The 14,868-nt window shown below is 36.6% G+C and overlaps 2 long non-coding RNA genes across 3 annotated transcripts in view; both read right to left on the bottom strand.

The window, feature by feature from the left end:
• Positions 1–7,432, bottom strand: part of LOC106957206 (uncharacterized) — a 61,022-nt gene extending 53,590 nt beyond the window's left edge. The window contains exons 1-2 of one of the 2 annotated variants that reach the window (XR_001426906.1): positions 7,229–7,432; positions 5,972–6,082 (exon numbers count right to left, since the gene is read on the bottom strand). This is a non-coding gene — a long non-coding RNA (uncharacterized LOC106957206). Of the gene's footprint in view, positions 1–5,971; positions 6,083–6,568; positions 7,036–7,228 lie in introns of those variants that run through there. The other variant, XR_001426907.1, reaches the window with a different exon arrangement.
• A 6,385-nt stretch (positions 7,433–13,817) lies between these two features.
• Positions 13,818–14,743, bottom strand: LOC106957208 (uncharacterized). Its single transcript, XR_001426908.1, has 2 exons — positions 14,678–14,743; positions 13,818–13,942 (listed from the first exon to the last, which is right to left on the bottom strand). It is a non-coding gene; the product is annotated as an uncharacterized LOC106957208 (long non-coding RNA).
• Between the last annotated feature and the right edge of the window lie 125 nt (positions 14,744–14,868).

Raw genomic sequence — 14,868 nt, 5'->3', positions numbered from 1 at the left:
AAGTGCAAAAAATGAACTCTATGTCAAAATGATGCTCTTAAGAGAGTTCAGCGCAGCTTTTTGGGAGCATAATGGGACAGATGGCCCCAGCTACTTTGCTGCTACAGCATCTGGTTCTGCAGTATCTGGCTGATCTACTGTGCCACACTGGCAATGAAAACAAAAAAAAAAAAAATATGCAACTGGCGGGGGTTTTAAGTGATGAAAGTACGTCTTAACAGCTTAGGAGCTACTGCAAAATAAGGTAAGGTTAAGCTGGATATTTGTTAAGTTAAACTGGTTTCTCAGTTTAACTTAACAAATGACAGACAACTGTAGCAGCCAAAGAGCTGATTATACTTGTCTTTTTGGTTAGTTATTAAAATAATACAAATATTAGCAATATTAGTGCTTGCAATATTGCAAATGCAAAGTCTACTGAGGTTCAATATATGCAATGGCGTATTTAAAATGCCAGTGCTTGACAAGCAATATATTGGGCCAGGCAAAGAAAATGTGTGCCATTTAATTGTCAACTAAATAGTAACCTTCTGTGGAGCAAATGTGTGTTTCTATATTATTTTACCAAGCAAATCAAAGCAGTTTTATCAGTGTACTGCCATATTACATTAATGTGAAAAGATGTTCAATAGTCTGCGACAGACTGGCAACCTGTCCAGGGTGTACCTCTCCTCTCACCCGAAAAGTTCACTAGAAATGGGCACCAGCACCCCTCCCGACCCCATTAGGGACAAGGGCGTAGGAAAATGGATGGATGGATGGATGTTCAATAGTATTTAACTCTAAATCATGTACTTATCAGTTTTACATATAAACTCCAGCTTTTTTTTTAAACTGGAAAATGTGCATTCTATCTGAAGACCCATAACAGTCGTCAAACAAGCTTTATTGTAAACAGTTCTTTATTTAGAGCATATGATAATGTTGATATTTATCACAGAAGAATACATAGAATAGATTCCCAGCCCTGTATTAGGAACTGGGATGGATTCCTTTTGGTTTCACAACTTTGACAATATGTTTCTCCTGGTGTTCAGGAGTCCCTGTTGTGTTTCTCTGATGCCACAAACTTGACTTAAATTACGTGGATATTTGAGCGGATTTTCTGGCACTTAATGACACGTTGATGATATAATACATCACATGAATCAGGTGTGTCTGTATCATGCCCTCAATTGCTTTCTAAATGCTGCCAAAAACTTTACAGAGTAAAGGAAAAAATATGATGTTTCAGTTTTAATTCCAACAGTACTTTTCCCTTTTGAGCTGAATTTTGTTCAGAACTGTAGTATTGAGCAGTATATGGTGCAGCCGACCCTACTTGCCTCTCAGGGAGCTAATCTCTATATCGGGTTCCTTCATGATGCATTCCCGGTGATCCAGAAGGTTCCAGGCAGTGAAGGAAGGATAATGTGAGGCTTATTCCGACTTTTCTGCTCAACATGGGAGCTTGTCTGACGTGGTTTACAGGGCTGGAGCTGCAGGGTAGCCTAAAGCCAATAAAGCAGCGACAAAACCATTATGAATCTATAATTTACCTCCCAATTTCCTGTGCCCAAACACATCTATCCGTTTTGGTTAAATGAGAACCTATTTTATTGTGAGTTTTGTGTAATGGCCTTGCATGTCAAGCAGAGACCTAAATCAAACATGGCAGTGCAGAGCTGTTCACTGGTTGCAAAGTTTGCCTGAATTTTGACCCAAAGGTTGATGAAATTACAATGGATTTTCCTTTCAAAGAGTACCCCACTGCGTCTCTCTCCTTTATAACAAAGTCCTCTTACTACTCTGTCTCCATTACACATACAAAAGAACTGTGTTCATAGAAATTACTGAATGACTTCTCCGGTAATCCAAGAAAATAACCACTTTTGTCTTTGACCTCATGTTAAAGGTTAACAGATTCAAAATATTCTCTCCAACATGATTCATGGAGATAAATTAGTTTTATACAGTCAATATAAAAATTCATAGGTTTTCCTTCTGGTCTAAAAGTGTAAAGTAAAAAAAAAAAATAGCACAGAAAGAAGCTTGTATTTCCAGACTTCTCTAAAAGTTGTACTCACCCACAAGTTAATTTTTTTCCCCACCTATCCATGTATCTGTTTATCAGTCATTCAACCATCCACTTATTCATCCATCCATCTGTCTTCCCCAAACAACACATCTACTAATTTTCTATCATCAATCTTTCAGCCTGCCTTTACCTATCCATCCATCCATCCATCCATCCATCTACCGTTTGTATTTATCCTTTAAAAATGAATTATTCAGCTTAAGGAGACAAAATGTTGACGTTGATTCGACTTCAATATAAGAAAAGTTAATAAATGACATCAATATATTCTCATGTCTTCTATGTAATTCACAATTTTATTCCCCTCAGCTCTTGTGGGGAATAAAAAACCCTGCACCTCACAGAGAAGAACATGATAGCTGCAAGCAGCTCTCCTCAGAGGTAATTTTGTTTGAACTAATGAGCAGCAAGAAAGAAACCAGCGCTGTGTTTGCTTTTAAATGCCTCTGATGAATGACTCCTGTCCCAGGGGCTCATGCTGTCATTAGCTTGACACCAGATTGAAGTGAAGTCCTGAAAGAAAATGGAAAATTGATTTACCTCAATTTTCATCAGGAGCAAACAGTCCCCATGTGACGACAACCGGAACGATTAGAAACCTAGCGGCACATGCATCCCCTCATACTCTGGCGAACCGCACTTATTGTAATCAGCAGTTATGACACTGTTTCATCACACAGCAATAATGTGACCCGCAGTTGGTATGTCTTTCTTTCCAAAGAAATACTTTAATTATACCTTGTACAACATTGTTGCCTTTTTTTTCTGGACTTCCACTAATGAATTAAGACAATTTTGAGGAATGCTACGTAGTTTGTACTGTACAGTAGTATAACCCAATTTATAAAGGCTATTTTGTCTACATCCAGTTAATATCAAAACTGAACAACTTAGAAAGTTTAAAACTTATCGTCTTCATTCCCAAAATGTTTTACCTAAATATGTCTATCATATTTTATAACAGGGGTCACCAACTCCAGTCCTCGAGGGCTACCATCCTGTGCTCAAACACACCTGGATCAAATAAACTGCTCGTTTCCAGCCTATTGCAGAGAGGAATGAATGCTGGTGAGGGAATTCAGACATTTTGGAGCAGAGGTGAATCTAAAAGTTGCAGGATGGTAGCCCTTGAGGACTGGAGTTGGTGACCCCTGTTTTATAATATATTTTTCCCTGCTGGGGAACCTTTGTTGGAATAGTGGCAGAGCAATGGGAAAATGTTGAAATTCTGAATCCGAGCTTGTATAAAACCCAGTGTTTTAAAGTCTTTATTTGACAAACATATGATGCTTTCCATAGCTGTGGTAAATTGTATTGTCAGCAGTTTCTTTGTCCTTATAAATATTAAACAAAACAACATGTTTAGCTAGATCTCTAGTTCTAATATAGTGTAATTCAGAACTTTACAAAGTTTGTATTAGCTTGGAAACAAATTTTTACCCTGGCCCCTTTTTGCAGGAAAATGATACAACTTTAATGAGACATATTTAGATAAATGTCATTTAGAAAGCTTCACAGATAGTATATAATTTCCGTTGACATCAGCAATAATTCTAGCTGGGTATTTGACCACTCTTCTTTTATTTAATGGTAGTTAATTGGTTTGTTTCTTGGCAAAGACCCAACTCTTCAGCTTGTTCAGCGGCTTCTTCTCTGTCAGTTTCTTTTTCTTCCACCATTTTTTTCAAACACACAATGAAGATAACCGTTTACAGTCTCTTGATTTTAATTTCATCATCTCAAAACCTAGGAAAACTATTTTGATATTGCAACTATTCAATCTGAAACATTAACAAACTAAAGGTATACAGTACGCTTGCCGTCCTACACACTGTAGTTTCTGTTATTCACCTAATTATCAGTCATTTCTCTCAGAATGCCCTTACAATTGTAGATGTGATGTAACTAAGACTAAATCATATTGTACTAAAATGTTCATCTTTTTTGCTACTGTCTTCTAGAACTGCCAGACAAAACATCTCCTAACAGCAGAGAAGAAAAATATGTGCATGTTTTGTATGTTTTACTATTGTATTGACTGGATTCACCAACACGTTTTTTTCTTCCATTTTTGGTTTATGAAGTGGTGTTTTTTTCACCCAGGGGCAAGATATCATCCCAAAGACAGCTAATCAAGACAAACGACAAGTGCCGACATGCAGGAGTGTGATAGGATGGAATTCCACTGTTAGAGCAAACCAATAGGTAAAAAATCCCTCAACACCACAAAAACAGCTCCACCACTCAGCATTCTGACTGCATCAGCCTAAACTATAAACCCTGTAGAACAGGAAAATCATTTTACACCTTATTTTCTTTGGCCTGAACCACCAGGTTGCGTTAACGAATGATGGGCTAGTGAGTCTTATTTTAAAGCAGGTAAAGTAAAAACATTTCACAAAACAAAAGAAACGGTGGTCCATTAGGGAAGCTCTCAGTCTGCTTCATAATGTCTAGCATACGACAGGCTGGAAAATAGTTTATGTTAATCTGCTTTAGTCACTCAAAATAGAGAAAGTTGCTATTTTCAATGAGCCATTCTCCAAGCATTATATGCGCTTCTTTTTCCCTACTTCTTTGTATTTCTGATTCCTTAAACTGGCTTCTATGTGCTATATTGTGTAAAAAGCTGCACAACCAAGCACTTTGCTCTGCTGCTTATTATATCACATCTGATCACCTGCTCCTGTATCTCTCTGCCAGCAGCTGGAGATCAGTTCTTATCTTAGCCACACCAGCCTTCAGCCACATCTTAGAGAAAAATCAAGAAATGACTGGGATTTTGTTAAAACTGGATTACAGGGTAAAACTACATTTTAGGACCACATGAAAGCAATAAGCTTCTTTACTGGCCATTTCAAAATCAAAATGTGACATAGTCATGTGTATACCTGTGCGAGGAGCCTTGTTGGTTCCTCAGACAACAAGTCCAATCCTTAGACGGTAAAAATAACACCCATGCTCCAGTGAAAAGGCCATAGAGTCGTTGGACCCAAAAATCAAGCTCTATTGTCAGATTCAAGGTAACAGAATGCCTGAACAATAATAATCTTAACATGGGGTCTTAATGTAGTAGTAATTTTTTATTAAATGTATTTTTCTTCTAAAAAGTCGGGTGTTTTATTTGTATGTATAATTATTATTATTATTATTTTATTGTACTATTTTATTGTATTATTTATTTGTATGTAAAATACAAATACATAAATCTTTAAACAACATCTATTAAAACAATGCCTGTATGCCAACACTAAACACTTTGGGTTTTAAAGAAAGCTGTGCAATGTTCTTTTCTCAATGTATACAACACATTTAATGACTAAAAACACAATTAGTGATGTTTATCTCACAGGTTCCAGTGTATTTGTGAGTTAAGAATCTTCCTCACTCACATTAGTTACATATGGAGTTCCACTGGGCTCATTACTTAGACCAGTAATATTGTCTAATTTTCCCATAATTACACATGGGAAAATTCTAAGACAATATAGGTTAAATTTAAAGCACCAATTTTAAGCTCAATTTATTCATACAGACAGAGTTCGATCAATTACGTTTGTATTAAGGAGATCTCATAAGTGGTTATTTTTGGATCAGAGCTTTCTGAGTGACACCGAATACAGAGGTTTATTTGTTGTGTAAATTTTATGCAATTTAGTAACTATTTACAACATACCAAAATAAACAAGAAAGCTGTTATATGTTACATAGCATATGTGAACTGGTAAAGATGCCTTAAGGTGTTTTTACACCCAATAGTAAGACTCAGTTTGATTGGGGACCAAAGTTGCAACATTTCGAACATTTTCAGAACATTTGTCCACCTGGTAACGATTGTCCACAAAGATTGTACTACAAAATCTAAATACTACATTTAATTGCGGTATGTACTACCTGTTAGAAGATGTTGCAGATCCCAGGTAGAGTAGGATCTGCTTCACAGTCAGGAACCATGTAGTTTGATGGGGTCTTGGCTTCTTCAAACGAAGTTCAACGTTGATCTTTCTATTCAGAGTTAATTAAAAATTAAATTAAAATCACATACAAAGCAGCATAAAATTAGCCAAAATTCTTTTTGAGTTTCCTACTTAAAAAAATGACGTACATTTTTTTATTTATTTTTTTTTTAAAATCCATAAAACACAATCGGACCATTTTGTAAGGTTTGCCCTAACGACTGTCATAATCATTCACGTCGTCCATTCAACTGAGAGATATGGTCAGGAACAATATTCTGGTCTGCTATTTGGTTTAAGCAATGTCAAACTGGTGCCAACGGGGCCAGAGCGTGAAAAGAAATTATCTTCCACATCCTTACACCACTGAACTGTTGAGACAAGGTAGAATGGATCCATGCTTTCCTGTTATCTTTGATTCTCATCAAACCATCTTAACACTGAAGCTGACGTCAAGATTTGTCAGACAAGGCAATGATTTCCCAGTCTTATTGTCAAATTTTGGTGAACCCGTGTGAACTGTTGGCTCAGTTACCTGTTCTTAGCTGATAGGAGTGGAACCCGGTGAGATCTCCTGCTGTTGCAGCCCCTCTGCTTCTTGTTTTGAGCTTTTAGAGATGGTTTTCAGCAAACTTTGATATCTATATTGTTAGTCTCCAAAATCCTCTCTGATCTCTAATATCAACAAGGGATTTTTCCAAGTCATATTTTCTCTTTTGTACACCATTTTCTGTAAACCTAAAAGACGGCAGCACATGGAAATCCCATTTATATGATCAATTTCTCAACACAATCCAACATAGTCACAATTAGCCCTATTATTCCTCATTCTTGAGCTGGGTTTGATCTTCAGGAAGTCGTTTTCACCACATCTGCATGCCGAAATTCTCACTAATTATGGCAACAGGTGAGCCCAATAAAGTGAGTTGTGAATACAGAAACACTTCTAAACACAATACTGTGACTTAAGCTAAATAGAAAATTAACCTCACTCAGTTTTCAGCGCACAACACCTGCTGCAATATTCATTTACCAAAATACACGTCTTAAAACATGTGTACGTGTTAAAGAAATAAAGCAGTTCTTTGCATCACAGAAGGAAGACCTAGTTTAGCTGCTACTTGTAGCTAATCTAGGCCACTACCTGTTGGCGGTTTCTTTGTGTCACCATTTCGTTATTATTAATTTTACTCACCGAAAAGGACAGCAGCACAGGAGGCCAGTCTTGAAGAAAGAAACCGCGCAAAGAATTTCATAGAAAGTAGTTCACTCCTATCAGTCCGTATGAGGCGCTTAGCAACTTGAAAACCTACAAACTGTCTTTCATTCTCCGGTCTTTTCTGAGTACTTCACTGAACACTTGGAAATTTCAAAACTTCCTTTAAAAACAAAAATCACATCAAATTATATTTTATTTAAATAACACTTTAAAAAATACATAATTGTTTCTATAAAACAATATTTGTAGTGGAGACTGTTTTTGTCATGTAAACGCTTTGTGAGGTAAACAACCTGCATCTCTGTCATTTTGAATTAACACATCAAACTAGCATTTCTAATATTAATACAGAAAAATATCCTTTTTTCTTTGTCTTTCTGTGCTCATATTTGGAATAAGGGTCAGAAAGTGCCATCTATTTTTAAATGTTCAAACATTATTGAAAAATAGAAGTGATCTAAAGGGATTAGCATATCTAACTTTACGTGGAAATACACAAAGGAATTGTAGCAGTCTTTTGGAGCTGCACTGTAAAATTGTACACTGAAATGTAAAAGGGGAGAATGGATATTGAACACATCACTCTTTTGTCAGTAAACATACATTGCACACATTTACTTACATATGATGTACGAAATTCTTAGTAGAAAATTATTTTTTGGTATTGGCAATTCCAAGACTCTTTCTCTTTTTCTCCCCTCCCTCTCTTCACATGGTTGAAGCTTATTCCTTATGTCATTCCACTTTCTTAATCATAACTTAGTTTATGAACTCATTTGTGAGGATGCCTAAGCATGTGTGGATAACTTGAGTGCTACCCCCATCAGGTGAGAATTTCATGCAAACTGGCGTATTTACTGAGAAATACACTGGCGTGATTTGATTATTTTTTCTGTGTATGCTTATTCATTAGTTCTATTTGAGTCAAGCAAAAATATCAAGTAGTCTTTGTGTTTCTTCTATGACTGAGACCAGGAAGCAAATAATATCCAGCATTTTTGGTTTGTAGCTGCCATTTGTGGTTTACAGTAACTACCCGTTTCTGCTGCCTGACGGCTTTGGCTCAGAAAAGGGTTTATTACAAATAAGGATGTTTTTATTTGCCTACGTGGCAGTCTGTCTTTCAGCAAACCCAGACAGCAATTCTAAGCAGCACAGAAACACCACATGCATTGCACAAAGACTAATGCGGTTTACTGAGCTACTGAGTAACTCATTTACACCTCTTCCATGTGTCTGCTGGTCTTTGTTTTCCTGCGCGATGTGGTGGGAGAATCATCTACGCCACACTGTGGGACGTCAGATCACTGAGGAGCCTGAAGTTCTTCTTCCAGCCTCCCCTGTTCATATGAGTTCCCATGCTTGAATAAATTATCAGCAAGTTCATGTGTTTTTTCTTTTTCTCATTTCCATTGTTAACTCTGCCGAGCTTTATGGTTTCACACATGAAAAATCACACACCAAATATACATCAAGTGCTTCTCTTCTAACTTCAGGGGCAGACAAAAGTTGGCATCTCGTTTCATGTTGATTTGGTCGCATTTCCCCTTTATAGAATCAGTGACCTGTGAATGTTTTTCATTAGGCAGTATTACATAAACTCCAATATTGTGAATACTGATACATATTGCAAATTTGCATGGAGTCATTTAATTAATCTGGTTTGACGCCATCATTGTTTGGCTGTAGCATTACAATGGATGGTAAACAGGCAGACAAATTGCATTCATTTGCAAAATCATGTGCTGAAATACAATTAAATATTTTTGCTATGCCTAAACAAAGACCCGTATGCTGTGAAATGTGTTGAAATGTGTGGAGTCAAAGAAAATTTCAGTCTCTGAGCCCAATTCTGGGTATTGGGTATTGTTTTTAAGAACATAAATAGCCATCTATTCATCAACTCAAACAGGAATCAAAAGTGACAATGCAAAACAAATGAGACTTCTCCAGCAGGTGGCAGTAACAAAACGTTGTGAATTGCTTTGTTTCTCCTAAAATAGCAATAGCTCATTAGAAAAATAAATGACTTCCTCTAAGTCGCAACCACTTTCACCAAATTTCTTGTTTTACGCAACAAAATTTGCTATTAGTAAAATAACAGAAAAGGTCAGAATTGTTGAACATTTTTTGGACCATAAAACTCTTTAAGCTGTTAACATACCTACAAACATCTGTTCTCCAAAAATTGGATGTTAGAGGAATCGGAGAAATCCAAATATCCTTTTCCTCAATTAAATTCTACAACTTCCCCTGGAGGATCCACCTGAGGCATTTTCCAGCTACAAAATCCCATTATTACACAATCCTGGGAATGACATGCTCCCAAACTGTGGGCATCTACTCAACATAGGAGGAAAAATGTTGTGCAGAAATGTTCGAAAGCCGCACGGGAAACTGCTTTTTCAAGTGGATTGTGTTAAGGAGCCAATTCAAGAGCTTTTGAGGAGCTTCACAAGGTGTGAACTGTAGCTGGAGTTAAGTGTTTCAAGAGCCACCACACTCAGGCAGATGCAGAGCATGGGCTGCAACTGTCCTGAACCAATTTTGCCAGAAACATCTTGTATGGACTCAGGAGAAAATTAACTTCCTACGCTCTCTTTTCAGACGACAGTAAATTTTGCTTTTTACTTTCAAAAAGTGAACAAGAAAGGAAGCAGCTCTACCCCAGAGTGACTAAAGAGAAAAGTTGCTTGACTCCTTGTCAGTATCATTATTTTTCTGCTGACAAATTTTATAGAGGTGCTGATTCCCTTTACTAGCATTACTTAGCATGCAGTCATAATGCCAACAGAAGTGTTGTACTGACCGTGGCATATATGACGCACTTTTCAATACAACATTCCAGTTGTAAACTTTTCAGTTGAAATACTAAAGTAGCATATAATTTAAAAGCTAATCTAATTTAATTAGGTAGAGCTGTATATTCCTTCCTATAACGTCTGGGTGCTACCCAGGGTCTCCTCCTTATGGCTTGTGCTTGACTCCTCTCCCCCCCCCCTCTCAAAGTTAAATAACCTGGAGTAGATGTGCAGGTCACCTTAGCTGACCCCTTTAGATGGAGAGAAGTGGTGGCTCAGTTCTGAACGTCTTCTAGATGATAGAGCTTTTCTTTTTATCTTTTTAAGACGAGGAGCTCCTACAAAAGAATGATATTTCAACCACATCTAGGAACTACTTCTTTTGGTCATGATCTCATAACTACAGGGGGTTAAGGACAGACAGATTAATAAATCAAGAGCTTCACCTGTCAGCTCAGGATGACTGACCAGAGCAACTCCCACCTCAGTTAGTCCATCCATCTCCTGCTCCATCCTGTCATTAAGTTGTTTGAGCCCCTATTCAAGGCATAGAATCACAAGAGGTGGGAGGTATTGAAACTATAATTATCACAGCATTTTTTTTCCCCCTGTATTGAACAGTGTTGATAATTTTGATTTAAATGAAAAGTGTTGTTTCTAGATAACATCTGCCCCAATATTTAAGAATTTTTTAAAATAATAATATATTAACTAAACAAGGCTTATTTATAAAAAAATATAGAAATAACTAAACAATTCCCTTAAGAATTGCAGGATTTTATGAAATAATAATTTAACATTGCCAGCAATAAACATATTGGGTCACAAGGGCCATTTTCACTACTGTCTAAAAGTGTAAATATGTTTAAGCACTACCAGAAAATAATGCATACTGGTGTTTGCAATCTCTTCTCCACCTTGTATGAATGCGTAAATATTGATGGTACTGTCTGTGCAACAACATGAATTGTCTTTCTCGTTGTATTTCAAAGTCTACCTCGATCATTGCTATTGATATTTTCTGCTTCTTTGCAAATTATTTAAATCGTTTTATGGGCCAGCACTATATTTTACCCAGATCTGGGTGTTTTCTTGAAAAGACAAGAATTCAGTCCTCTAACTATTTAGTCCAGACACATGGAGGAGACAGAATATTGTTTTTACATGTTGGAAATTAATTCAACCAATCAGCGATGCCTCTTGGAAGAGTCCTTGACTACTTGCAGGCCTGTCTTTTCATCAGTTCTGGAGAAATGCAAAGTTTTCGTAATGCCCATGTTGTATCATATTTTCTCCAGTTAATGGTGACAGGCACCACTGTGCAAATGGTCTATACATAATTGTGATCAAGTTGGATGTAACCTTCTCCTGACTGATACCTTTGTACAACATTTCAATCCTTTGAAACTGGTTTGCAAACTATGTCTTCAGCTAACAAATGGAAAAGTCAGGAAAATCCAGTAAGAACAACTTAGCTTTACTTCAGGTTAGTCAGTTCTGTCAGTTCAGGTTAGTCAGCTCTTGTGTTTATTTAGGAGAATGACCTTCTTCTATGGCTCCTTTGACTTGGAAAAGTGTCTTGGGGCACCTGCCAAGTCCTCTGTTTTTAACTTTCCCATATTTCCTTTGGGGGCCATTTTTAGAAACTGTTAAGACACTGTTTTGATGATATCAAAATTAATCTGCAAATTAAGCAAGACAGGGTCAATTCACTTCAGTCACCCTTGCACTGCCTGAGTGATATTGAAATCTGGCTGAAAATGAATTCCTTGAAATTAAATGAAAATGAGACTGATGTCATGAACTTTGGGAAATGGATAACCATTGACAATCTTGGCTCTTAGCTTGATGCAGTCATTTTGCTGCCAGGAATTTGGGTTTTGATACATAAAAAGATAAATGCTATTGTGAAATCCAGTTCTCTCCTACTAAGACAAACTGCCATAGTGAAGTCATATCTCCCCTGAAAGGTCGATTCACACTATTACCCTGATGGTTTGTGGTAACGCCTTGCGTATTGGGTTAGATAAATCATATCTGCATTGCCTAAAAAACATCAAAAATGCAGCAGCCCATCTGGCTTCTCGTCATTGGCGTTGTGTTTGTTTTAGGATTGATTTCAGGATTTTATCTCTTCATTTTAATATTTTAAAAGCCTCAGCCCCATAATATCTCTGTGATCTTCTTAACATTCACACTCCAGTAAGAGCACTTTGGTCAACCAGTTTCTTTCAAATGCTCCTAGGTCCAAACTAAAATTCAGAGGTGATTTGGCTTTTACTATTTGATCTCCTAATCTTTAGAACAATTAACCTTTTCATGACTTGTAAATCCTCTAGACCAATTTCTATTCTTTGGCATGTGGCATTTACACAGAGACTGAGGGCCTTGTATGATAGTTTGTTGTATATTTTTGTATTTTGATTTAACTTTATATTTAAATGTTTTTCTCTCGTTCTTATTGTTTTCCATTTTGCTTCATTTTATCTCATTGCACAGTACTTTGATCAACATCATATAAATATAAATAACATAAATAAATTAACGTTGACACAGAGGTTACAAAAAGACGATGAGTTAAAGTAAAATAATGTTGACTTTTTTACGTTTGTACTATTTGACAGTACACAAATAAAAACTGATTTGGTAAATTACTATTTAAACACATAGCTTGATTTCGAATCATACAAGCAGAACAACAACAAAATGTTCAAAGACAGAACACAAGAAAACTGAACACAAAGGAACAGACTACATGGTAAGACCTTTCCCTAATAAATAATGAACACAAAGTGATTAAATTTATTCAGCAAGACATTTCAAACAGCAATAAAGAACTCAGAAGTGATATCAAAGCACAAATTAACACCAAAACACCACAGGATCAGATTCACAACATTTATGTGAACATTTATGTAATGTTTTGTACATTTTTTTCCCCTAATATTTGTTTTTCACCCAGGATGTACAGGATATAAAAAAGTTGTGAAAGATGAATCAAAGTTGTTGCTTTCTTACATCATGAAAACTTTTTGTTGTAGGCTCTGACCGTATGGTGAGATTTACCTCCGACTTGCTAAATTAGATAACAAGAGCTAATTAATGACTAGACATATTTTCTGAGGAGAAAGTTTGGGAAATGTGAATTGATCCGTCTTGTTTCTTATGATGAAAATATCAGCGATAAGCACAGCTGTGGGTGCAATCATATTAATCAGTCCGAAGACAAAAAAAATTAAAACAAAAACAATTCCTTTCAATCTTCTTTTGCACTAATAATTCTTTTCCCATGAGCCTTGCAAAGTGACAGGCTTGCATCGCTTATTTCCTCTAATTAGCTGCATCTGTCCCTTGAGCATTTCATCTAAAATCCCTCCCAAATTAAAATATGAAGGTCTCCTAGAATATTGATTTCTTCCTTTAAACTATTACAATTTTCAGAACAATTGTCCCTTTTGGGCCACGTATTTTTTGAAAATCCCAATAAGTATTACTCCTCTACTGGCTTATTTATTACTGAGACAGCCCCCGGTCGGGTTAGGCTTTGGCTCATGTCTGCTGTTTTATCTGTAAATTTCCTTAATTGAGCAAAACAAAATTGGAGCATAAAGCCAAGACACTCGTTGCCTGAAGCCTCAAACAGATTTAGCATGCAATGATGGCCATTGTCCTTGTCTCCAGGCAATGACACAGGACCAACAGAAAGCTACAGCATGAGCTGGCAAGGTCAGTGAGCGCCAACATAGACACACTAAAAGACACACTTCACATTGACATCCTGTTCAAAAGGAGTGACATATTGTTGGAGCTGTTCTCAGGAAACTCAAGGAGAAGATCTTTTCATTCTGGTCACTCGGTAACTTGACCTTCTCTGATGTGGCAGCTGGTCCTATTTGGAGAAAACAGCTCTGGGTATTATAGTGTGCCTACAACATGATGGGGCCTGCAGATTAATTTAAACTATGGGAAGTATCAGACAGTAAATGTTGCACAATGAAAGCCTGAACAACATTGACATCTAGTGGTTTAAATTTAGTTAATTTGCTTGATGCATGCAATTTAAGAACACGATAGCTCTTTTCTGCAGCATTCACTTATGGTATTCAAAATTAATCTCCAGGTAGAGATACAGCAGTTTTGTAGGAAGTACAGTACAGCTGCCCTGAGCTCAAAAATCACAGAAATTACACCCACATAAAGAATGTCAAGAGCAACAGAGTCACGACTCGTTTCATCCTGGAAATGTCGTTTTTTTGTAATATATAGCAGAAACGGCCTCCAACAGAAAATTATTTTAACATAGAAGTAACTGTTTACAACTGAAAGTTCTGATATTATTGCCTTCTGCATTCAGTAGTTTAGATTATAGTTACTGTAATGTGAGGGAGACCCTAACAGAAGCTCAGAAAAATATGACTGGGCGTTGGTGTTGAAAGAAACATGAGGCACTAAGTACATTTCCATAACATCTTTTCATAATACAGCAGAAAAGTTGGAGTCGTTGTTCAACAGGCTCTAAAACAAAGTTAGAAAAGTTTTGATCCATTACAGTAAAACAAAGAAATCAAAATTCACATCATCCAAAGTCAGATTTTTGACAGTGAAAATTCTCAAAACAACATACCTTAAAAACGTGCCTTTATTGGCTGAATGAAATCAGAGTTCTCCAGCATTTTGTTGAAACTTTAGCTTAACCTGTAAACATACAATACATACGTTACTATAACTGCATTACTAACTTCAGTTCTGACTAAAACCAGGAAGACAGAGCACATAACACCAGTTTTAAAGTCTCTACACTGGCTCCCTGTAGCT

The sequence above is a fragment of the Poecilia latipinna genome, unplaced genomic scaffold, assembly GCF_001443285.1.
Source record: "Poecilia latipinna isolate Pla-1442-1.1 unplaced genomic scaffold, P_latipinna-1.0 Scaffold885, whole genome shotgun sequence".
Taxonomy (NCBI): domain Eukaryota; kingdom Metazoa; phylum Chordata; class Actinopteri; order Cyprinodontiformes; family Poeciliidae; genus Poecilia; species Poecilia latipinna.
Note: the sequence above shows the minus strand (reverse complement) of the source record. Positions and strands in the feature narration are given on the sequence as shown.